Consider the following 25401-nt stretch of genomic DNA (forward strand, 5'->3'; position numbering starts at 1 on the left):
AGTTGAAAAACAAACACACAAAAACAAAGGCTCTGAGTAAACCAACTAGGATTTCTCCTCCAACATCATGTTCATTGAGGCTGGAGAAAGCCATACAAAGTGGGAACTCACAATTACCAGGTGTTTTCTTTTAATTGGAAGGGTCTTGAAAATCACAAAAGGATGATGTAAACATAGTAATAAGGATGTCCAAGCAAGGGTAGGAGAAAAGGTCCTGGAGGTTTGACATGAACCAAGAAAACAACCAAGGAGCAGATGGGAAGGGTAAAATCCAAAGAAGGCTGACACTTTAGAGATACCTGTAACTTAAGCTTGCCCTGGGAGGTAAAAGTATGCTGGCTGGCCATAGAAGATGCAGGGGACTCCAGGGGCAACAGGCAGGTCATGCTTCAGCAGTGGAAGCCTCCTGGGAGCAGGTCCATCCTGTGAATAGTCTTCTCCTATTCCTCAGGACCTGACTTGTGCTGTGTGCTAGGGAGAGTCCCCAGCTCACTCCTCCTGAACCCTCTCCCATCAGAGGGAAACAAGGGGCAGGAAAGACCCAACTGGTGAAATGCCTGCACAATAAGCTATACTTAGAATGCTTCATTCTGCCCTTGGGAGGACACAACTTACATAAATGATCTAAAGAGACCTACAGAGTCACCAAAAAAGATGGGGAAGAGCAAAGCCTGGGTAAGGAGTAGACTTAATTTAATAAAAGGATGTGACAATTTCTAAGAAGTACATCTAATGCTATCATGTACATATGTTTTTAACATTTGTAAGAAAAGACTTAACGGACATGAACAGGTTGACTGTCCCATTTCTATCCATGGATCCTTTAATATGTTCAGTAAAATAAAAATATTGACTAGAAAGAGACTATTGTTGAAATACAATTGAATGAGAATATGGTTTTTAAGGTGCTTTGCAAACTAAATTTTGTAAAATTTCATACTATATCATTCACCCTGTATATTGGCCACCAACATAACTCAACCCAAACAGCATTTGTGGTGCTCCCACCATTTATTTACATCTACTTCATCATCAGGAGAGTAGGGTGTAAGGAGGAACCCTGGCTGGGAGTGGGAAAAACTGACTTAGACCCTGTGATGGGCAGTATCTGACAAGGCCCCCAGCATTCCACCTCCTCCTGGCAGTTACCTCCTGCTGGCAAGTGGGCTGACCCCTTGGATAAAAGAAATGACAATTTCTTTTATGTCTCAATCCTGACCCCTTGGATAAAAGAAATGATATGTTGTGCCTATGACCTCGTTAGGGTTCTTTCCCTAAAGCCTTCTAGGCCTTTACACTTGGGTGAAGAAATCTTCCCCATCAGAAAGACCCATATGGGAAGAAGCTGAAGGTGACCTACATCCAGCAGCCAGCAGGAAACTGAGGTAGTTCAATAGGCAGTGAGGACTAAGCCTTGTGAGTGGGCTTTGAGGCAGTATTTCCCATCCAGCCTTGGGAAGACTGCTGCCCTTGACTGCAGACTGTGAGTGACCCTGAGGTACCCAGCTGAGCTGGGCTCTGACTCCTGACCCCCAGGAGCCACAAGATAATAAATGTGTGTCATCTTAACTCACTGTTTGGTTATAACTCATTATGAGGCAATAGATAACTAATACAGATTTTAAGACATTTATATAATACAACTGAAAATTATACCTATGGTCAAGTGGCCAAATGCAAAGCTATGACAAAAACCATGTCTACCAGTGTATACTCGCTGCTGTCTCCCAGCCCTGTTTATGCTCTTACCATCCTAGGGTGACACCTTAAATGTGGGTGGTAAGTATATCATCTATGTACCCTTTATCTATGAACCATCTATGTACCTTATCACCTATGGTACACAGATACCATAGGTGTACCATAGGTGATATGTACATAGATGATATACTTACCACCCACATTTAAGGTGTCACCCTAGGTGACATAGTGGTACATAGTGCTAGGAAGAGCACTATGTACCATATCACCTATATATGTATTCCTCTTCACATGTGCTCTCTACAGGGACACAGATACTCTTCCCCTTGGATCTGCTGAACTTGTGGCCATGGTGGAACTGATGGTATTTAATTTCCTTGGCTGGTCATACAAGGCATACAGGACAGTCTTTGCCTTGTTCTGCTGAGGTGCTCACTGGGGATCCAGCCACCACACTGTGAAGAAGACAGGCAGTCACACAGGATGCCAGACTCAGTGCTCCAGCCCCAGTCCCTGGTTGGCAGTCAACAGCCATCACTACATATGTGATCCAGGAAGGCGTCAGGGGTTCCCGCCCAGACTTTGAGGCCACAGGCTGATACTAGGTGGTGCAGAGATAAGCTGTCCTTATGGACAAATGTCATTATTATTTTAATTTGCTAAGTTTTGGAATGGTTTGTTATGCAGCAACAGGTAATCGTAACTCTGTGTGTGTGTGTGTGTGTGTGTGTGTGTGTGTGTGTGTGTCTGCATGGAAGGCTGGCCACCTGATGCCTGAAAATTCTGAAAGACCAGGACTCAGACAGCAAATGTGATGAATCCATGGAAGAACAAGCCATAAGGGGGTCAATACCCTGGGTCCCTTCCCTGGAGGTTGTCCCTGCTTCCTAGTCTGCTCTGGCCCCTGGATGCAAACCTTGCTCAGTTAAACAGGCCTGTGGTGACCCTGTAGTGAATATTCTTTCTGTTGACTTTAATGGGTCTCCCCCTGAGACAGGTCCTGGAGATGTGATTTCCTTGTCTCCATCTCTGAGGACTTTTCTGTACCTCATCCACCTGTATCTGTGGCAACCTGCTCTTTCTTCTGGCTCTTGGTTAAAGTCTTGCCAAATTCTGTAAATGTGCCCTGGACTCCTGGATATTTCAAACAGGAGGCACTGGTGATGAGTCACCTGTGAGCATTGAGCAGAGAGAACATAATACTTATTTCACTCAAGTGTCAGGGCATGACTTGGGCTTAACAGTGGTAATGGAAGGAGTGGGATGGTAGAGTACGGGATTGCTCAGAGAAGGGTGATAATGAAATTCAAGGTAGTGGATCTGAGGGGGAACAACAAAATCTACCTTTCAGGAAACAGGGAGGTGGGATGGGGGAGTCGAAGTTCAGAGGAAAGCCCTAGATGTGTGGTCACGGCAACAGCAGCATGCAGATTGATACATGACAGAAAGCTTTTTTAAGGAAAGAAATATGGAACACAATATTATCATTAATTAATTAATTCATTCACTCATTCACACACAGTTACTGAGTGCTGCTATGTGCCCAACACCACTCCAGATACTGGAAAATAAGAGTAAGCAGAGGCAAGCTGATTTCTGCATTACCAACATTACCAACATGCCACAGAACAAAGACTTCAGCAAATAGTTAAATTCAAATTTTGAAAATTGTTATGAAAGGAAAAAGTTGGGGCTTGGATTTGGTTGGGGTTGGGAAGGCTTCCATGTGGGAGTGGCACTGATGCAGAAGGTGGAGGGAGGGGGCTCTCGCCACCATTTCAGCCTTTCCTCCCTTCCAAGGCTTTGGACATAAGGATCTTCCTTCTGGCTTGCCCTCCAGACAGCATGTAGCCTGTAGCTTCAAGATGCAGAAACACACTGTCAGAAAATTTTTGTAGCTTTATCAGCCAGGGATCTTGATTGTTGGCAAAAGAAACAGAATGGCTGTTTCAGGAAGTTAAGAGATTTATTTCAAAGACCCAAGGGGCTCAAAATCACCAGGACAGTCCACAACCAGATTTAAGAAATGGGCTGGGGGGTGCCTGGGTGGCTCAGTGGGTTAAACCTCTGCCTTCAGCTTAGGTCATGATCTCAGGGTCCTGGGAAGGAGGCCCGCCTCGAGCTCTCTGCTCAGTGGAGAGCCTGCTTCCCTTTCTCTCTCTCTCTGCCTACTTGTGATCTCTGTCAAATAAAATCTTAAAAAAAAGAAAAGAAAAGAAAAGAAAAGGGCTGGAATGAGGGAGGCCGGCAGCAGGACACACTGCAGAGCGGCTCAGAGAGGACCCTCCAGTGCAGCTGCTGCCCCTAAACCTGGAAACAACAGAGTGCCCCACACTGACACTGGGACCCAAGAATCACCCTGCCATCTTTCCCTCCTGGAAGCTGAATGCCTCTGCTGACCCTGCAGTCTTCCCACGTGAGAATGACCTGAGGTCTGGCTCTCTAGTCTAAACGCTTGGGGTTCTGATTGGCTGAGGCAGCCAAAGCAAGTCGAATCTCTGGATCTCTAACTCTGCATCCCAGGTGCACGCTGCTTCTCACCCAGTCTGAAGACTCAGGTTTATCTGCTGCTGGGCAGCACCCATCCCTAAATGGCACCTTTCCACCCCGGGTGAATCCATGGCGGGCAGAGGCGGAAGTCTCATGTGCGTGGCTGTAGGCCCATTTGTTTTTCTCGTACCCCACAGAGCTTTTTGGTGGGAGTGCGTTCCGCGGTGTGCACAGCAGGGCTACACGTCTAATTTTGCATTGTAAAGTATACAAATTGCATATATTTGAATGCAGAATTAGCTCACTTATCAAATTAAAGCTTTCAAAACTCCCTAGTTATCTATTGATTATGTGGTGAGAAAAGCACTCTTGCACTATGGTAGGGAATAAATTGATCCAACATTTCTAGAGGGCAGTTTGACAAGATGTATGGAAAACCTTACAAATAAAGCCCTTGACTTAGTTCCATGCCTGTGGACGTAGCCTAAGGAAATAATTAAGGATGAGGACACAGACCTATACTGATAACACAGGATCAAACATCCACGTACTGAAAAGGTTGTATCAGCTAGAATTCAGATATTTGACAGAAAACCAAACCCACTTATTAGCATAGGCAAGAAAACCTCATGTCTAGGGGTATGTTGGGCCTCAGGAATGGCTTAATGCATAGCTTCTCTGAAGTTATCAGAATCCGCTTCTATGTTTTTATCTCTCAGTGTCACCTCTTGTGTTTTGATTCTGATCCAAGGTAGCATTTCTTATGGTTGAGAACCTTCCCAAGGTTCAAGTGTAGCAGCAAAGAGGGAAAATCTCATCTTTCCCACATTCTAAGAACAAGGCCTAATGCTCTTTCTAATTGGATGGGCTGAGGTCACATGAGGATCCTGAGCCAGAAGGGGGCGGTCCTCCACCTGCTGAGCTCTGCTGAGCTGCTCTTCCAGCCTGGTGGAGCGAGCCCCGCCCACTCACAAGCAGGCCTAGCTGGGGAGGACCTCTCCTAATAAAAGTTAGGACTGCTGTTAGAGAGAGGGAGCAAGAATTATGGGGATCAAATTGAAACCTTAAACAAGGAGAAAATACATTTAAGTATTTATGGCAGTAACAGCTTGAAATGAGGTTGATTGACTTAATTTTTTGCTTTATAGTTTTCAGTATAATCTGAAAAATAAATATATCTTTTTAAAATCATAGAAAATCAGTGAAGAGAAGGCATGGTGGACATGGTGGTTGTCTTCCTGTAACTCTGTCCATCTCTGGGGGTAGAACAGCTCTTCTGGCCCTCCTTGCCATGCCTGAGCCCATCCTTATATAGTGTTCTCCCTCTCTGTAGGTCTGAAAAATCAGGGTCAGGATCAGGGTTTGGTGGCAGAAGGAGGGACTATTCTGTGGCCTTGCATGCTGGTGGCTCCGAGGACACATTGTACACTGAGAAGTGGGGAAATAAATGGAGGCAGAAGGACCCTGCTGTAATTGTGCAGAAAGCTGTTATGAAAAACACACCTCTGTTGCTCTTCCATTGCAAGAGGCTGTACATCTTTTATTGTTTCAGCCAGTTCGAACTGCATTTTCTATTAAGTGAAACTGGTATAAATACTCATTTATTTTGAGTCTATAATAACCCTATTTGAGTACAAAATTGGTCTGACGTTTAAAGAGACAAAAGGGAATCTTCTGCTGGCCTCCTAACTTTAAGGGGAATGTGAAGAACAGGGAAGGCCTGACTTGTCCAGAAAGCCTTCCCACCCTCTCTCTGCAAGGAGCCTTTTAGGAAGAAGCAGCCTCACTGGGGACAAGAGGGAGCAGAGGCAGACAACCACGGACCCAGGACATGACACTAGCTAGTTCTGGGCTTGCTGCAAGGACATTAGCCTCTTCTTTGCCTTAGATTTTTCATTTTTAAGATGAAAAAAAAAAAAAGAAAGAAAAAGTCGAATATGATGTGAAAGATAATATGGTCTTACTTGGTAAGAACCAAACAAAATCAACCTAGTAGGAGTTTGAAAGCCAAAGCTGTATGGACCTTCTTCTGTACAGCCCACAGGCTCAGGTGGGTCTCCTCTGGCTTCATCTCCAAAGGCCAAACCAATCTCAGGATGAACAGTAGTTTTTGCTCTTGCAAAATAAAGTTAAGGAAAATGGTTAAAGGACTATCCAGTAAAATGCTATAGAGGAGAGAGCTGCACAGAAGTAGCCACAAGAGTGACTCTAAAATCTGGGCAGTCCTGGGAAGGTGGGAATCCCTGATGATTCATTCTTGGGCTGGGTCTCCCACCTGCACTCAGCTCCATAGCATGCTTTTTATTTATTTACTGTCTTGGCTGCCTCCTTGATCAGACCCTTCAGAGGGCTATGTTGTCTTCTGCAACCCTTGGTCTCACAGAGTACCTGGGACAGAAAACATCTGCTGAATGAGGGCATAGAGCTAAGTGATGTAGACTCCATGCCCATGTTCCTTCTCCTCCACATGTGGCAGGTGGGATGGGTGGTCAGGTAAGGCAGAGGTTTATCCCTGCAGGCCTGGTTGCTCCAACAAGGCAGTGTTCGACTTCCTCTGTGATCCTTTGCTATGAGCAATATCTCCTCTGGACCGAAAGTCCTGCTAGGGTGGATTGGGGTTATATTTCAATCTGACCATAAAACCGCACATTAGGAAAGGTATTTGATCAATTAGTTCTAATTAATTATGAACAAAATGTGTCTCCAGCTGTGGGATGTGGTTTGTTTCCCCTTTGCTATAATTAGAAAAGTCTAGTGACTGTAAAAAGAGAAAATGTCTATGTGAAATAGGAAAAAGAGAAGTAGGTAGTTGGAATGTGTATCAAATGGCAAGTAGAATGTTGTAACCACCTCCTGTAGATGTGCAGTCAGCCTCCTTGACCCCAAATATAGCTCTGTGATGCTGTTCTAGATGAGTGGAAGCCTCCTGTCCACAGCCTGGCTAGTCCACAACCACTACTCTCATAGCACCCCCCCCCCCCCCGCCCCCGGCCCAGCTCAGGTATGGGTAGTTGGCAAGAGTCTGCTGCTTGGGGACGAGTGGGGTGGGACTAGCGGGCATAACAGAACCCTTGTGACCCAGATAGTTCTGGTCATAGAGCTGCTGCCACCGCTGGAGGGATGCTAGTGCTCAGCCCCTGGGTTAGAGCCCTGACAGGACAGGGAGGCCATTCCCAGCAAGGGAGTGTGAAGAGGCTCCCTGGGGACTTCAGGTATCAAGAGAATCTATCACCCCATCTGGGTCCTGCTTGCCTGTGTGTTGTGAAAAAGTAATGTTTTTACTGCTAGGCACTTTCACAGACAAATTAAACCTGACTCACCTGTGCCTAGTGTCTGTAGTGTTTAGGGCACTATTGGGTGACTAGCAAGGATGCCAGAAGAGGTATGGAGCCATGTGAAATGGGGCAGGACAAGAGTTCAGTTCAGAGTTCATCTCCCCTACTTTCTAGCTGGGTGACCTTGGACAAGTTAACCTCTCTGAATCTCACTCTGCTCATCTGTAAAATGGAGCTTTGAATATCAGTCTTGAGGTTACTGGGAGGCCTCAAGGCATAGTGAACACTGTTAGCACATACTGTACAGGCACTCATAAGTGGGAACTACTGGTATGTTTGTGATTGTACACAAAATGTCAAGGAATCTTCATTTTTAGCCTTTGCAGGGAATGGTTCTCAGTCCAGAAAGTTTCTTTATGTTTTTTCCTTGCAGGAAGAATAGTGATTAGTCACCCTGCCTGGACTGCTGCATTGCTGGGTGCAGCAGGAGGCTGCTGTGATCCATTAGCAAGAGAATTGTGTGAAGAGGGAACTTTGAGCAAGTGCATCAACAGAGACTGAGGGTTTCTGGGAGGGGACTCCAGGGCAGGGTCAGCCAGAGCCAGCTCTGCCAGAGAAAGAACCACTGGGACCCACCAGAATCAGACAATACAAGTGGCAAATCCTGACTGACAGGACAGAGGCAGACGCCTTGGTCCCACTGGCCAAGGGCTATTGCTGTGCTTTAATGAGGGAAAGAAGTGCATGTAAATCCAATACAGGACTTGTTCCAGAGCATGCCTGTCACCCCTATCAACCATCTGTCCGTTGTTTTAGGTCTTATGTTTAGTATTAAATTAAAGAAACCCTCCAGGATGGGGGATGAGCTAGATTGGTGATGGGTATTAAGGAGGGCATTTGCTGTGATGAGCACTGGGTATTGTATGTATATAAGTGATGAATCACTGAATTCTACTCCAGAAACCAATATTGCACTGTATGTTAACTAAAAAATAAATAAACAAAAGAAACCCTCCAGGTGTTGCTTCCTCCCAACCTGTGTTCCTGTGGATACTGATTAGTAAGTGGTGCTAACAATGATGGAGAGAGTATTTTCTGATCACACAAGTCTGGGAAGATTCCTAATGACTCGTGGCTAGTAAAGCCTCTGAAAGATCATGTGACTAAACCTGGTATAGCCCTAAGGTCTATGCAGAGCTCCCCACCCCCACCCTGGGGCACCATGCCCCATCTCAGCAGGAGAGGCAGGCTACCCTGCATGCAGGCAAGCAGCCTCCTCCCTGTGGAGGAAGGAGGATGCATCTAATGGCCTGGTGTCTCTGGTTGTCTGATAATTGGCCTGAGCTGACTGATTGCAGGTCAGTGACACACAGTAAAGAAACCGAGTCTCTGGTGGAAGGGAGATGGAAGATCTCTGGGTTTCCACACATGTGCGGGAGTCAGTTAGTCAGCTGTAGAATTCCTCCTTGTGCCAGCTGCATTCTTCAGTCATTCATTCAGCAAATTCACTATGTTTGTACAATGTACTCTGGGCCAGGTCTGGATGCTCAGAGCTGGGTAGGACTTGGGCACTTGTCATGAAGTACTCACAGTGTCTGGGGGGAAGAGCAGAGAGGCAGTCATAGTTATTAGCTTTTTGAGCACTTTTCTAAGTCAGCTATTGTGTACTAGTGCCTTGTACACATTATCCTATTTAACTTTGCTACAACTCTGTCACCTTCTCATGTTACAGAGGAAGGAACTGAGGCTCAGGGAGATTGAGTGGACTTCTCCATGCAACTAGTGCGGGCAGATCAAGCACACCAAAGCTGGTGCCTGTAACCACTGTGTATATAGCTTTCTTTCTTTCCCTTTTCCTTCTCCTTTTTCTCCTCCCCCTCCCCCTCCTCTTTCCCTTCCTTCTTCTTCTTCCTCCTCCTCTTCTTTTCCTCCTCCTCCTCCTTCTTCTTTCTTTTTAAGTAGGCTCCACACCCAGTGTGGAGCCCAGTGTGGGACTTGAACTTATGACCCCAAGATCAAGACCTAAGAAAATCAAGAGTTAGACACTTAACTAACTGAGCCACCCGGGTGCCCCATATAGCTTTCTTAGAGTCAAACGGACAGGTGTTCAATACCAAACTCTAGGCAGTATAGTGGTGTAGGAGAGGCTGAAGGGGTCAGGAAAAGTTTCCAGGGAGAGACTTCCAAATCCATTCCTCTGTCCCTCCCCTCTGCCCTTCTTTCCTTCCCTCCCTCCCTCTCTTCCTTCTTTCCTTTTTTCCTTCCTTTCTACCTACTTTCCTTCCTACCTTCCTTCCCTTTTCCTTTCATTTAACCAATATTTAATAGCTATTATGTTCTAGGTGGGTACTGTTCTAGGCTCTGGGGATATAACAGTAAAAAATATTCTCTTAATATTAATGAGAAAGCTCTATTTTTTTTTCTTTTCAGAAAAAGGAATTGAGGCCCTGGAAAGAGTGTTTGTATTACACTCATTGCACACCTTGGGGTTCATGCCCTGTCCAGGTTGCCTCCTCAGGGTGTGGACTCTGTGTCTTCCCATCCTGCTTATTGCCACCTTGGAATATCCATTCCCTCTGCTCCCTCCAGGCCTTTACATTTGTCTCTCTCTGGAACATCTTTTACCTACTTTAGTAGGATTATGGCTACAAGAAGGTGGTTCCTGATACTTAGAATGAATTATCTGACCACCCATGCTGCCCAGAGAGGGTGCCAGAGGTGAGTGGATGTTTACCTCTGGGGATGTTGGAGAGCCATCCACGAGAGACCTCCAGATCTCCTTTCTTGAGAAGGACAGTTCTTTCCTTGAAGCCTAATGTGGCCCAGGAACTCAGGCCCTGTCCTATGCCAGGCATTGTTCTACCCCCTTGCCTACAGGATGTTGCAACTCTGCTCCTTAAGAGGTGACCTTGTAGTCCTGTGGGCAAAGGAGTAGAGAAGAGTGGAGAGTGAATTTAAGCTTTACTTTTTTTTTTCCCCCTGGGAATCTCAAGGCTCCTCTCTTAACTTTTTACAAATGTTCTCCTTCTGTGCATCTGGCACTTTCTTACTGCCTACCTAGATATTTTGTATTATTAAAGTAGATACGCCTTGAAATCTGAGAGGTGAAATCTAATGGAAGCTTACTTCTTGCTCAGATTTATCTTGGGCAGGCAGGCCATTGATCTGCTCTGGGCTGGCAGGCAGAGACCCAGACTCTTCCCAGCCTCTGCCACTATCCTCATGGACCTGGGATCTTCTACATTCAGTTATAAGCGACTTTCTTTGGAACCCAGTGGTGATATCTCTAATAATTCAGACTCTTATTTCACAACTTTTATTTTAAACTTTATTGTTATTATTATCATTATGATTATTGTTGCATACCCAGGAAATAAACTAAGCTACCCTGAGGAGAGAGACATCTGGAGGCCAGGTGGGTCATCTTCTGGATGCTTAGAAGAGCTGGCTCAGCCAATGTGTGGAGATTTGTTTTATTTGTTAACCTTGCTGGGCTGGAGTGCCAGATATTTGCTCTACTATGTCTAGATGTTCCCTGGAAAGGTATTTTTTTAAAAAATTATTTTTATTAACATATAATGTATTATTTGCTCCAGGAGTACAGGTCTGTGAATCATCAGGCTTACATATTTCACAGCACTCACCCATATGGAAGGGTGTTTTTTGATGAGATTAACATTTAAATCAGTAGACTTTGAGTGAAGCTGATTACTGTCCATAATGTGGTTGGGCCATACCAATCAGTTGAAGGCATTAAGAGAAAATAAAACAAAACAAAACTGATCTTTGAGTAAAAAGGAATTCTTCCAGCAAACTGCCTTTGAAATTGAACTTCAACACCAACTCTTCACTGGGTATCCAGGCTCCTTTCCCACCCTATCAGATTTTGAACTTGTCAATTTACAATTCTGTGAGACAGTTCCTTGAAATCTTAATCTTTTTGTCTATCTTTCTGTCTCCTATCAGTTCTGTTTCTACTGAAAGCACTGGCTACTACAAGGTGGGAACTAGAATAAACTAATACTAGCCCCAAACTCCTATTTAACAAGGTCACTTCTCCACTGTTACATGACGCCCAAAGCTAATCCCTTCCCATCTGACCGCATATAGAGAACGATACAGGGTAAAAATTTCTCTTCATTATGATATTGGCCATGCTGCATGAAGACCATCCATGTTTGGCCTGATAATCTCTATTTTATGACTGCTCTGTGTGGCCCCAGTGGTGTGTGGTCTGGCCACTTAGCATGAGTTATGAGTTCATTACTGATAATGACAGGGTTCAGCATCTATGATGTGCTGGCTACTTTAATGCTTGTTCTTTTAGTTCATTGTCACAACTACACAGCAATGTAGTTCTTATACTCTCAAAGAAGTTAGGTGGCTCCTTAAAGATCGTATCACCATCCTATGGAATCCCAGAGACTCAGGTCAGAACTTTCCTTCCTCATTCTGTCTCCCATGATCTTCATTGGCTGTTTGAGGCTTGTGTATTAGAAGCATTGTAATTGCAGACTTGACTTTAAGCCAAAGGGAAAGTAAGTCTTTTATGGTGGACAGATGCAGCACTGACTGGTGTGGAAGAAGTCTGGACAATAGGTTCTTGGCCCCAGGAAATCTCATTTCACAGATAAGAACCCATGACCGCCTTAGCAGTTCTGTCCTTCATCTTGTCTTGGTTGTTTTATTTTTTTATTATTTTTTATTTTTCCAAAGATTATTTATTTGAAAGAGAGAGAGAGAGAAGGAGAGAGAATGAATGGGAGGTGCAGAGGGAGAGGGAGAGAGAATCTTCAGCAGACTCAACGCTGAACCTGACACAGGGCTCAATCTCACAACCCTGAGCTAAAGCCAAGAGTCAGGCACCCAACTAACTATGCCACCCAGGTGCCCTTTGGCTGTCTTAATACTGAAAAATAATTGAGGGAAAAGTGAACTGCTTGCTTTTTTGGGGAGAGGTAGAGATCTTGGTCCTTCTTTTTTTTGAAATGAATTATGTATACTTACAATGGTTTCAGATTTATGAAAAAGTCACAAAGATAGTAGAGATACCATATATACCATATATACCACACCCAGTTTTTAAGTAAGAACTTACTTAATATGGTACATTTGTCACAATTTATGAACCACTGTCATTACATTAATATTAATTGAAGTTCATGTGTCACTTCAGTTCTTGGTTTTTCCTTATCATCCCTTTTCTTTTCCAGGATCTCACATTACATTTAGTCATTGAGTCTCCTTAGGCTCCTCTCCACTGTGACAGTTTCTCATACTTTTTCTGTATGAACTTGACAGTGTTGAGGCATAGTGGCAAGACATTTTATATAATATCCCTCAGTTGGAATGTGTCTGATGTTTTTATCATGATTAGACTGGAGTTGTGGGTTTTGAGGAGGAAGACCACAGAGCTAAAGTGCCAGTCTTACCACATCACATCAAGAGTAGATACTGTCAACATAATATATCACTGTTAAGGTTAACCTCGATCACTGGGCTGGGATCGTGTTTGTAAGGTTTCTTCTGTGTAAGGTGACTCTTGTTTTTTCCTCCCTTCTTTTTTACTTTTTGCAAAGAAGTCTCTATGCACAGCTCATACTTAAGGAATGGAGATTATGTTACGTACCCTTAAGGGTGGAGTAATCACACAAATTATTTGTAATTCTTATGTTTGTGTATTTATTTATTGACTTGTATTAGTATAGACATGGATATTTATGTTATATTTTGGGTTATAATCCAATATTTATTTACTTATTTGCTCAAAATTTTCCAACTTTAGCCATTAGGAGCTCTTTCAATGGGCTCTAGTGTCCCTTTGACATAGCCCATCATTGTGCGTGTACTTATGTGTGTGTATTTTAACATTTTGTTGCTTTCTGGCACTATAAGATTCTCCAGGCTTATCTTGTGTGTGTTTTTTAAAACATTTTATTTATTTATTTTAGAGAGAGTGAGTGCACATGAGAGAGAGAGCACAAATGGGTGGGGGGACAGAGGGAGAGGGAGAAGCAGACTCCCTGTTGAGTTGGGTGCCTGATCTGGGACTTGATGCCAGGATCTTGGGATCATGATCTGAGCAGAAGGCATACGCTTAACTGACTGAGCCATCCAGGCATGGTGGCTCCAGGCTTATCTTGTATGTTTTCTGCCCTAGTTCTAGAATCGTCATTTCTTCAGGGATCCCTGGTTCCTTTTATTGGAGGAAAATATTAGAAACCAAGATCCAGGTGCTATGTGTGCTACTGTTACTGGGATATCATTGCTTCTAGGCTTTCTCAGCTGACGGTGCAAGGAAATACACATGTGTATCCTAACTCCTGTATATATGCATATGTCTATATTTTTATATATGTTATCTATCTGTATCTATATTAAGCTAAACATGAGTTCATATTGATATCATATGGATCGTTCTAGCTGTCTCCCCTTCCTTCTTAGTAACCTCCCATTCTAAAAGTGAGAAACCTGTCTCCAGCCATCTGCTATCCATTTACTTAATTTTTTTTTCATTTACTTAATTTTTAATAAAACAACTGCATTAGTTAGAGTATGGTCCATATGTACATTTCATTACCCTTAATCTTACAAACTCCACTCATTTCCATAATTAACTTAGAGCAGCACTTTCTCATCATGCAGGAGAAACAACTTTCATGAGGTAGTTTTGTATATTTGTATTACAATTGGATTCTTTTGTCAGGGTCTGCATTCCATCCTGTGTCCTGACCTCCTAAATGATTTTTTTTTTTTTTTTTTTTTTACAAATTTGCAGTGATTATGGTTTACTCTCCATGTTTAAAGTTCTCTGGGTTTGGATGAATGCACAGTGTCATGTAGCTACCATTAGATTATACAGAATAGTTTCATTGCCATGAAAAATCCTCTGCACTTTGCCTACTTACCCACTGCCCCACCTTGATGAACTCCTGGCAAACACTTATCTGTTTACTGTCTATTAGTTTTATCTTTTCCAGAATGTTATATAAACAGAACCACACAGAATGTATCATTTTTAGATTAGCTTCTTTCAGTTAGTAAAATGTATTTAAGATTCACTTGTATCTTTGCATACCCTTAATTTCTTATGGGTTCATTACATGACTAAAGATAATTACGCCCTCTCACTCTCAAAAATAGTCTTCAAACAAGCATAAATGTTGCAAAAGCAGTCCACTTCAGTGAAAGCATCAGTCTTCGCACTTTCACCTTAAGGTGTAGGTAGCTTAGCAACCTCACCACTCATCATTGTGGTCCAGGGCAAAGCTACAAGCATGCCTCTACCACTAACCCTCTGCTTTAGGCCTTTATAAGGAGAAGTGTGGGATAACATTCACTTTCCATGGCATGCTGAGGCAGAGCTCAGAGACCTCAAGGAAGGCCCTGGTCATCACTGACTGTGTTAGCCAAATGAAAGGGGAGGTTGTTCTGCTGACTAGGTTAAAATTGTCTTTCTTCTGTGCATTCACCTGGGTGAGTTCCTTCCTGAAATAGTTTCACCCATTTATTCATTCAGTTATTTGTATGTCAAATGTTCATTATCTGCCATATATTGGTCACCAGAGGATTCACTGGTGACCATATAGACATTGCTTCTAGTATTCAGGTACTAGACATTTTCACAATTGCAGTAAGGAGTAAGAACAGTTTGCATGCTGGCATAGGAACAAAAAACTTTGTCCAGAGACCCAGGAAGATGTTTTTGATATACTGATATTTTGAAGGATGAGAAAGGCCTGACTTTGTGAAGAGGGTGGAAAAATATTTCTTTTAAAATTTTACTTATAGGTGGGAGCCAAGATGGTGGAGGAATAGGGGACCCTATTTCTGGTCCCCTGAATTGAGCTGGATATCTACCAGACCATTCTGAATACCCATGAAATCAGCTTGAGATGTTAGAATGTCTAACAAGCAAGATGCACCTGTTTTATAAACATCCTATAGGTCCCTATATGGACCTTAGAGTTTTCGACCTCTTATTCTTTCAGCCTGTCTTCTGGAGGAGGGACCTGTTGCACTGTTACTCAGGTAATCCTGTTTGGGCAGAGTTCCCTTTGAAAGCAGGAACATGACAAGGATGCCTCCTCTTGCCACTCTTGTTCAACATAGTACTAGAATTCCTAGCAACAGCAGTCAGACAACAAAAAGAAATAAAAGGTATTCAGATTGGCAAAGAAGAAGCTGAACTCTCTCTTTGCAGATGACATGACCGTTTATGTGGAAAACCAAAAGGACTCCATCCCTAAATTACTAGAACTCATACAGTAATCCAGTAATGTGGCAGGATACAAAATCAATGCGCAGAAATCAGTTGCTTTCTTATATACTAACAATGAAACTATAGAAACAGATATCAAAGAATTACATTAACAATAGCACCAAAATTACATTAACAATAGCACCAAAACCCATAAGGTACCTTGGCATAAACCTAACCAAAGAGCTAAAGGATATATACCCTAGTAACTACAGAACACTCATGAAAGAAATCGAAGAAGACACAAAAAGATGGGTTAACATTCCATGCTCATGGATCAGAACAATAAACATTGTTAAAATGTATATGCTGCTCAGAGCAATCTATACTTTGAATGCCATCCTGATCGAAGTGCAGGAACAAATTTTTCAAAGTGCAGGAACAAACAATCCTAATATTTGTATGGAACCAGAAAGGACCCCGCATGCCAAGGATATGTTGAAAAAGAAAAACAAAACTGGGGGCATCACGTTGCCTGATTTCAAGCTTTAGTACATACCTGTGATCACCAAGACAGCATGGTACTGGCACAAAAACAGACACATAGACCAATGGAACAGATTGGAGAGCCCAGATATGGACCTGCAGCTCTATGGTCAAATAATCATTGACAAAGCAGGATGAAATATCCAGTGGAAAAAAGTCGCTTCAATAAATTGTACTGGGAATATTGGACATCTATATATAGAAGAATGAAACTTGACCATTGTCTTACACCATACACAAAGATAAACAAAATGGATGAAAGACCTCAGTGTGAGACAGTAATCCATCAAAATCCTAGGGGAGAATATAGGCAGTAACCTCTTCAACATTGGCCACAACAATTCCTTTCGAGACATGTCTCCAAAGGCAAAGGAAACAAAAGTGAAAATGAACTTTTGGGTTTTTATCAAGATCAAAATCTTCTGCACATCAAAGGAAACAGTAAAAAAAAAAAAAAAAAAAAAAAAAAACAAAGAGGCAACCCATGGAATGGGAAAAGATATTTGCAAATGCCACTGCAGACAAAGACCTAGAAAGAACTTGTCAAACTCAACACCCCAAAATCAAATAGTCAAGTCAAAAAATGGGCAGAAGAAATGAACAGACACTTCTCCAGAGAAGACATACAAATGGTTAACAGGCACATGAAAAAATGTTCATCATCATGAGCCATCAGGGAAATTCAAATCAAAACCACCTTGAGATACTGCCTTACACCAGTTAGAATGGCAAAAATTGAAAAAGGAAGAAACAGCAAATGTTGGAGAGGATGTGGAGAAAGGGAAACCTCTTACACTGTCAGTGGGAATGCAAGTTGGTGCAGCCACTTTGGAAAACAGCGTGGAAGTTTCTCAAAAAATTAAAAATAGAGCTATCCTATGACCTGGCAGTTGCACTACTCGGTATTTACCCCAAAGATACAGATGTAGTGAAAAGAAGGGCCACATGCTCCCCAGTGTCCATAGCAGCAATGTCCACAATAGCCAAGCTGTGGAAGGAACTGAGGTGTCCTTCAACAGATGAATGGATAAAGAAGATGTGGTCCATATACATAATGGAATATTACTCAGCCATCAGAAAGGATGAATGCCCAGCTTTTGCTCAACATGGATGGGACTGGAGGAGATTGTGCTGAGTGAAATAAGTCAAGCAGAGAAAGTCAGTTATCATATGGTTTCACTTACTTGTGGAACATAAGGAGTAGCATGGAGGACATTAAGAGAAGGAAGGGAAAGATGAAGGGAGGGAATTGGAGGGGGAGATGAACCATGAGAGACTATGACTGTGACTCTGAGAAATAAATTGAGGGTTTTATGGAGAAGGAGGTGGAGGATGGTTTGGCCCAGTGATGGGTATTAAGGAGGGCATGTATTGCATGGAGCACTGGGTATTATATGTAAAAAATGAATCTTGAAACACTACCTCAAAAACTAATGATGTACTGTATGGTTACTAACATAGCATAATAAAAATAATAATTTAAAAAATAAATAAAAAATAAAATTTAACATAATAAAAAGAAAACAAAGTGGAACAAAAAAATAAGGTGGTTTAAAAAAAAAGGAAAAAATATGTTATGCATAGAGTAAAGTTGTGTAAAGGCCAGAAGGTAAGAGACCGCTTGGGTCTTTCAAGTAGCTGAAAGACATTTAGGAAGATTGGGGCACAGAATGACTGAGAGAGAAGTAAGAGGGAAGTCAGAGAGATCAGTCCAGGCCAGAGAATTCAGGGTCTACTTAAATCTTCCTAGTGATTTAGAGATTTTAGTCTAAGATTGAACAGAAACTTCTGAAGAGTTCAAGTAGAGGGATGGCCTGCTCAGATTGTGGTTCTGAAGGATCACATCATTATGGGGACTGGATTGCAAGATGGGAACCAGGAAGACCACTAGGAGGTCCTGGTTGGTGATAAAGAGTGGTGCAGGAGGAATGGAGAGGGTGTGGACTCAAGAGATGCTCATCACAGGGAACTCTTCCCTACGTCCCCTGATAGAGCATTCCTCATTCAGGTCTACAGAGGGCCCCTCTCTTGGTGAAACTACTCTCCTTATCTTATTTTATGTTGTCTCCTAGGCACCTAGCCATTATTGTCAGGCACTGCCTGACATCCTGTCATCTCAATTACTTCATATCCCTCACATTATTTTTTTCTGCAACACTGGTTTATTCAACTGTGTATAGTTGTTGGATTAAAACTAGGGAAGGGTTTCATTCTCTTCTCTTGGCCCCCAGACACATCCCTTTTTCCTCCTCACCATTCACTATCATCTCACATTCTATAATGTTTTTAGGACTTTCAAGGGGGAAAACATTTAGCTAGTTTAAGTTGACATTGTGATCACACAGTGAACTTGAAGCTTCACTTCCTATTCCCACAGGCTGACCTGCAGGGTGAAGTTTAGCAGTGCAGAGAGTATGGCCACTTGTCTAATTATTTTCTTCCACCTCTTCCTTATTCCCTTTCCATTCTAGTTCCTTTAGGGATGGGAACAGAAAAGACCCAAAAGACTCTTTGACTTGGCTGACTCTTTGGGTGGTTACTTGTTGAAATCTTCAGTCACAGGGAGAGCATCCTTCATCATTTGGGGCACTTAAGAATGGGTTCCTTGGACACTCCTGGCAGGGTCCTCTGTACTTCCTATGCTATAAATCAGAAACCTGCTCCCCCAGGACTCTTCTTTCCTTAGGATGCAGCTCTCTTGGGTTATAGAGAATAAGACTGGAGTCCAGACCATTCATAAACCTTGCCAATGGCCTCTGTGCCAGGAAAACTTCTATATTCTTGTCTCACTTGATCTCATCAAAAGTGTCCAACCCTTCCTTCTGCCTTTAGGTGGTTCTAGTCATGCCTTTCCCTGCAATCCAGGGACAGCCGTCATATTCTCCCAAGGATTATTGGGACATCTAAGACAGCATGGGACCCAGAAGACTTGAAACTCAGCTCCTATCCAGCTAGGATGCAGAGTCACCATACCTGACAGTTCCAAACTCTAAAAATAGTTCTTTGGTTGGGCGGGGAGAAGGGGGTGGGGTGTCTTATTTGGGAAAGGAAGTAAGCCACAAAATTCTCCTTTTCTATAATCTTTGAAGAAACCTTTGCTCATATGGTGTCTCTAGATTCTCTCACATCGATTACAAGTGAGTGTGGGTCAAGAGTATAAGGGCCAACACTATCTGATGCTTAGCTATGGAATATAGGAATATCATCTGCTGGTTTCACTTGAAGCTTTTGCCAAAATTCTGAAATACCAGGAGAAGATCAATGGCAAATAATCCTACATTTTCAGTTTTCCACTAGAATTTTACCCAGTAAGGGCAGAGGATTGGCTTGTTTTCTTCAATATTTTTAGTAACTAGAGCAGTGATAGCACACAGAAGATAGAACAAATGAATGCACATTACCCAGCTTGATAACTCCCTGAAGATGGGTAATAGAAGAGATTGGCATATAGTTTATACTCACCTCTGGCTTTTGGTTATTACCACACTGTTTTCTAAATGTCCATTTAGAAGAGGTTCAATTCTGGGGTATGGGTAGGTAGCAAACTGATGTCTGGAGTGTGGGTGAACAGGCTGAGGTCTGGGAGGCAAGCAGTGGACTTGGGTCTGGTACTTGAGTTAGAAGCCATGACTTTCCAGTTTTTGTCTCCTAAAATCTCCAAGACATTCATGACTTCTCAGCCTTATTTTGCGTGGGCTATCCTTGACCTGAAGTTCAAGTGACCATCTGAGCTAATCAGTAAGGCTGCTCCCAGCCACTGGCCAGCACACTGCAACCAAAATGCAGCAGAGGAGGGGGGCATAGGAAAAACTCCATACATCTGGGACTATATTTTCTCTCTTTGATCCATTGCCTATATCCATGACAATCCATTTTCCTTGAGTTTTACTGATGTAAATTAGCTTCTAGTTGGCTTCCCAGTATTGCCTTTTTAGCTAAGCTGGGACATTTTGGACTCTGAGGCGTGGTTGGGTTGGGACATGAGAAGAGTTGGGGTCTCTGATCCCAGCTAAGAACAGTCAGACAAGGCAGGAAGAGATTAGGAGGACAGTAAGCCAGGTCCCAAGATGCTCAGTGATGGGGGGGGGTTGTGCACTGCTTGAACCCATTGGGCCTTCCTTGGGCCTATGTCTCAGGAGAGGTCAGCATGGTTTTAGGGAAGCAAAATTCAGGTCATGCCATTCCCACCTCTATGCTTCCTGTCACCTTCAGAATATACCCTCAGATCTACCACATAGCTGGTACTTATTATGAGGCTAGCCCAACCTCATATTTCCTCACTTCATTCACCCTGCTCTGGTCTTATGGGACCTCCTCATGTTTTCAACAGAGCAAGCTGGCTCTTGGATCCTCTTTCTTTAAAAGCCCCCTCCAACAAAGCTAACATGAGCACTTCTCACTCCTTTTCTAACACCATTTTCTTCATGGCACTAATTCCATGTGAAATAGATTTACCAGTTTCTTGTTCATTAATACGTCCCCTGAGAAGGTCAGGTCATGTGAGTAGAGACCTGTCCCCATTGGTCACAGTTCGATAAAGTTGATCTTCACGTGTGGAATGGTAGTGTGGGCAGGTTCTGTTGGCTATATTTACTTTTGCAAAAGCAGCTGAGATTCTTTCTGACCCAGTGTGTGTTGACCTTAACATCCCTAGGGTTGACATTGCTTTGTCTCATTGCCTTCTATTTCACCCTTTCCTTGCCCTGCATGCATGGCTAATGCCTTAGCCCTGACACTGCAGACCTGTGAGACACAGTGCCCAGTAGCCTGTCAGGGTGGCATTTCTGTCTGACAGCTCTTCCCTCATTCACATATTCAGCAAAGACTGTAGCAAGCAGCACACTGGGTGCTGCCCTCCCGAAGCTTGGAGTTTGGGCAGAAAAGGAAATACTACAGGGCTAGGTAAATAAATGATTATTTGAGCCTCATTTTTTTTTTTCTTCTACTTGGACCCCTCTTCCGGAATCCAGAGAGTTTTTGATGGGTTGCCTCTGCAGGGCTCCTCCCAGGCCTGCCTGCTCCTGATGTAACTCAATGCCACAAATTTCTGCCTACCACTGAAGCAGCTCTGACCTGGACTCTGCCTACAGAGCATGGGACCTGAAAAATGATTTGACTCCTGGGCACATTCTGATGCTTCTGGCTCATGGCTTGATTCTTGACATTTCCCAAATAACATTTATACCCTAAGTGTGTGGAAATGACACCAATATAGAAATTGGCCAATTGAAGTTCTACTCCTCAATCTGGTCTCTACTAGCTGTGTGACTTTGATCAAGTCATATATCCTCTCTGAGCCTCACTTTCCTTGTCTAGAAAATGAAGACACAAATAACTTCCCTAAATACCTTTCAGAAGAATGCTAAGTAGAAAATAACAGTGTGCATGCAAGATCATTTTGTAAAGATGGGTGTTTAGCATTCAAAAAACAAATAGTAGGCATTTCTAATTTTTCAGTGGGCAGATGGAATGCTTTTGGTGGGTTTGTTTGTTTGTTTGTTTGTCCTGCTTGTTACAGTGGGGTTTGGTGTTAGTAACTCCAGGTTAGAATCCTGTCTTGGTCCCAGGGTAAGTGTCTCCGACTTGATAAGCCTTGGGTTTCCCATTGGTGGAATAAAGATAATCCAAACAGCATAGATTTGTGGTGAGGCTGAGAAATATAAAGCTCCCATTATCGTCTTTGGTTAGCTCCACGAGTGCACAGAATTCTTACTTTCTTGCAGACTCTTTGGGGTTTGTTAAAGATTCTGTGTCTTTCTACCCAGGCCTTTGGTAAAGAAGTGGCATCTGTCATTTTCAGTTCTGAAGCAGCCTGAGAGCCAGTGGAAGAAGAGCACACAGCACAGAAGATGGGTTTCTTGACCATTCCTGGATCTCAGGGCAACTTTTTTCTTTCTGACATGACCCTCATCATAGAGATAATTCTGCACAACAGGAGGCAATGAGCAATCACGCTGATAAACAGATGACTGTGAGTAGTGAAAGATGTTTCCAGCAAAGCGTTCTGAATATAATATTCATGGACCCAAGTTGTTACTGGGATATTTATAGACTGGATGCAAATGTAAAGCATATGGTGCAATCTTCCAGAAATATTCCTTCAATTAAGCTGTGCACAGTACTCAGGCATGCTGCTCTTTCAATCTAAAGATGTTCTCTAGCATATATGTAGGGAACATCAACTCAGTTTGCAGAAAAGACAGTGGACAACTCTCTCCCAGAGCACTGTCTCTGGGTAAAGGCTGTTTCTCTTTGACTGACATTGCCCTGACCCAGACTCTATGGTCCATGCAAGAGTGTGCTCTGTTGTGAAATGTGTAGTTGAATTTTTCCTTCTCTTCCTATTCCTTAACATGTGGAGATCACTGTGGGGGATGCAGCAAGAAATCACAAGCACAGATTTAAGAATAATCTGGAAGAAGCTCCCTTGTGTCTCTAACCTTCAGTCTGTACATGCAACCCTGTGAACTGGATGTACTAGGGCATGTTCTTGTCCTTGTATAAAGCCACCATGGCTGCTGGAAAGATGTGATCCTTGTTTAGAATACTTTTCATGGGAACAGGTGTTCAGAATCAACACCTCACTGAGGACACATCCTGTTCTGAGACTGGTGGTTTCCAGATACCATGCAGTTAAATGCAGTGTCAGGGCATTCCAGTGTGAGCAGCACATGGGTGGATTCCACACCCAGAAAGACTGTGAAAACACAAACCATCCAGCAGTCACACTGAGCAGAGTAGTGCCTCTATTACAGAAGGTTTCTTAGACTATCTAATTCTCTTGGGCATTAAGAACAGACATCAATTTACCTTTTTTGAGGATAGTACAGAAAACACTCAAGGTTTTGAAGCAATGCAAGAGTGTAAATTAATATAAGCCTTTTGGAAAGTAAATTGTGCCAAGCACTAAGTGATGGCTCACATTTTAGCATCATCGTTTTCATTTCTGGTCATTTCCCCACTTGAATAACCTACATATGGACATAGTTTCATGCCAAGGGTGTTATTAACATTGCTGCTGTGTATGTGTGAATGAAAAGACAACAGAGAAATAATCAAAATAGTCAGCATCAAGGAAATCACTCAGTAAACTATGACATAGCCACTAAAAGACTATTAGTGGAGCTATTAAAATTAGGCTTATCTGAAATTAAATACAAAATGGTATTTATGAAAACTATTAAGTTTTTGAAAGCAAATTCAAAATTAGATGTTTAAAAGCTCAGCTACAAAGAAACTTGAAAAATCTATGGCTATAGCCTTTCAAATTGGGGAAAAGACATTCAAATGACCTATTGGTGGACAGTTGGGGAAAAGATTTCCACTCACTAATGATGAATGGCAAAAAAAATTTAAAAAGCAAGTAGTTATTTTTCAGCTATTAAGTTGACAAGATTTAGAAAACAACAATTAAAAAAAACCTTGGTGTTGAGTGAGAGTCAAGATGGCAGAGGAGTAGCAGGCCAAGATGACATCAGGTAGCAGGAGCGCAACTAGATAGTTATCAAACCATTCTGAACACCTACAAATCCAACAGGAGATTGAAGAGAAGAAGAGCAGCAAGTCTAGAAACAGAAAATTGTCTAGTTTCTGAGAGGTAGGACCTGTGGAGAAGTGTATCTGAAGTGACGGGAAGATAGATTACAGGGGGGAGGGGCTAGCTCCTGGCAAGTGGCGGAGCAACAGAGCACAAAATCAGAACTTTTAGAAGTCTGCTCCACTGAGGGACATTACTCCAGAGGCTAAGCAGGGGTGGAGCCCTCGTGGGAACAGCGTGGTCTCAGGTCCTGCAGGGTCACAGAAGGATTGTGGGTGTCTGAGTGTAGCAGAGGTTGCAGGTATTAGAATGGGGAAGCTGGCTACAGAGATGGAGCAGAGGAGTGAGCTCTCAGCTCAGGGTTACTGTGATCTGTGGCACAGTTAGGCCACTATTCTTTGAACAGGAAACCCACAAGTGGCAGATCTGGGGAGACCCCCCCTGGAAGAGCTGCAGGGATCTGCTGGGTTTGGAGACTTCAAATGGGGCTGTGTTCCGGAGACAGAAATGCTTGGCCACAGGCTGGGTGAGCTCAGAGCATGGCTGGAGACCAGGAAGATGGGAGTGATTGAGTGCTTTTCTCTGAGGGTGCACTGAGGAGTGGGGCCCCAAGCTCTTGGCTCCTCTGAGCCGGAGATTGGGAGGCCGCCATTTTCATTCCCGTCTTCCAGAGCTCTATGTTAAATGTTCAGGGAACAAAAGCTCCTGAGAGTGAACCAGAACAGATTACTTAGGCCAGACCCCAGCAAGGGCAGTGCAATTTCACCTTGCGCAAAGACACTTGAGAATCACTACAATAGGCCCCTCCCCCAGAAGATCTGCAAGAAATCCAGCTAAGACCAAACTCACTGATCAAGGAGAACAGTGGAATTCCAGAGGAGGGGAAAGTGAGGCATGGAATTCATGGCTTTCTCTCCATGATTCTTTAGTCTTGCAAAGTTAATTAAATTTTAAAATTTTATTTCTTTCTTATTCTAATTTTTAAACTATTACTCTTTCCTCTTTTAAGGTTTTTTAACTAGTTTATCTTAACAATAACTTCCTTAAAATTTTTTTTTGAAAAAAAATTTTTTTTTGAAGCTTCATTATTATAGACATATTTTATCCTTCATTGCATCTAACTTTATCTTTTGTATACACATAGGGTTTTTTCTTCTAAAAAATTTTGGGATACAACTTATTCTAATAGATCAAAATATACCCTAAATCTAGCACAAGGTTTGTTCTAGTCTCCAGCCCGAGCAAATTCTCTCCATTTTCCCTTTCTTTTTTTCCCGATCCACTTATCTTATCAACTCCTTTTTTAGAATTTTTTTTTTTTTTTAAATTTCTCTTTGCAGTTATGTTCTATCCCTTCACTGGGTTTATCCTCATTTGTGTGTGTGTGTGTGTGTGTGTGTGTGTGTGTGTATTATTTTTTTCCCTTTCTTTCTTTAAAATTTTGGGAGGTACTTTCTTCTAAGAGACCAAAATACTCCCCAAATCAAGTGGATGGCTGTGTTCTATTCACCAGTCAAATATATATATTTTCTTTTTCTTTAAAAAATTTTTTTTTGAACTTGTTTTTACTCCTTTCTTTTCCCCACGATTTGGGGTCTCTTCTGATTTGTTTAATGCACATTTTTTCTGGGGTCTTTGTCACACATTTTGTA

At 42.7% G+C, this 25401-nt stretch overlaps 1 long non-coding RNA gene across 1 annotated transcript in view; it reads left to right on the forward strand.

The window, feature by feature from the left end:
- The window catches only part of LOC116596825, a 243962-nt gene that overhangs the window by 186805 nt on the left and 31756 nt on the right, over nt 1–25401 (forward strand). The window contains exon 6 of the long non-coding RNA XR_004288327.1: nt 22013–22183. This is a non-coding gene — a long non-coding RNA (uncharacterized LOC116596825). The remainder of the gene's footprint in view (nt 1–22012; nt 22184–25401) is intronic.

This window comes from Mustela erminea, chromosome 8 (assembly GCF_009829155.1).
Source record: "Mustela erminea isolate mMusErm1 chromosome 8, mMusErm1.Pri, whole genome shotgun sequence".
In the NCBI taxonomy this organism is placed as follows: domain Eukaryota; kingdom Metazoa; phylum Chordata; class Mammalia; order Carnivora; family Mustelidae; genus Mustela; species Mustela erminea.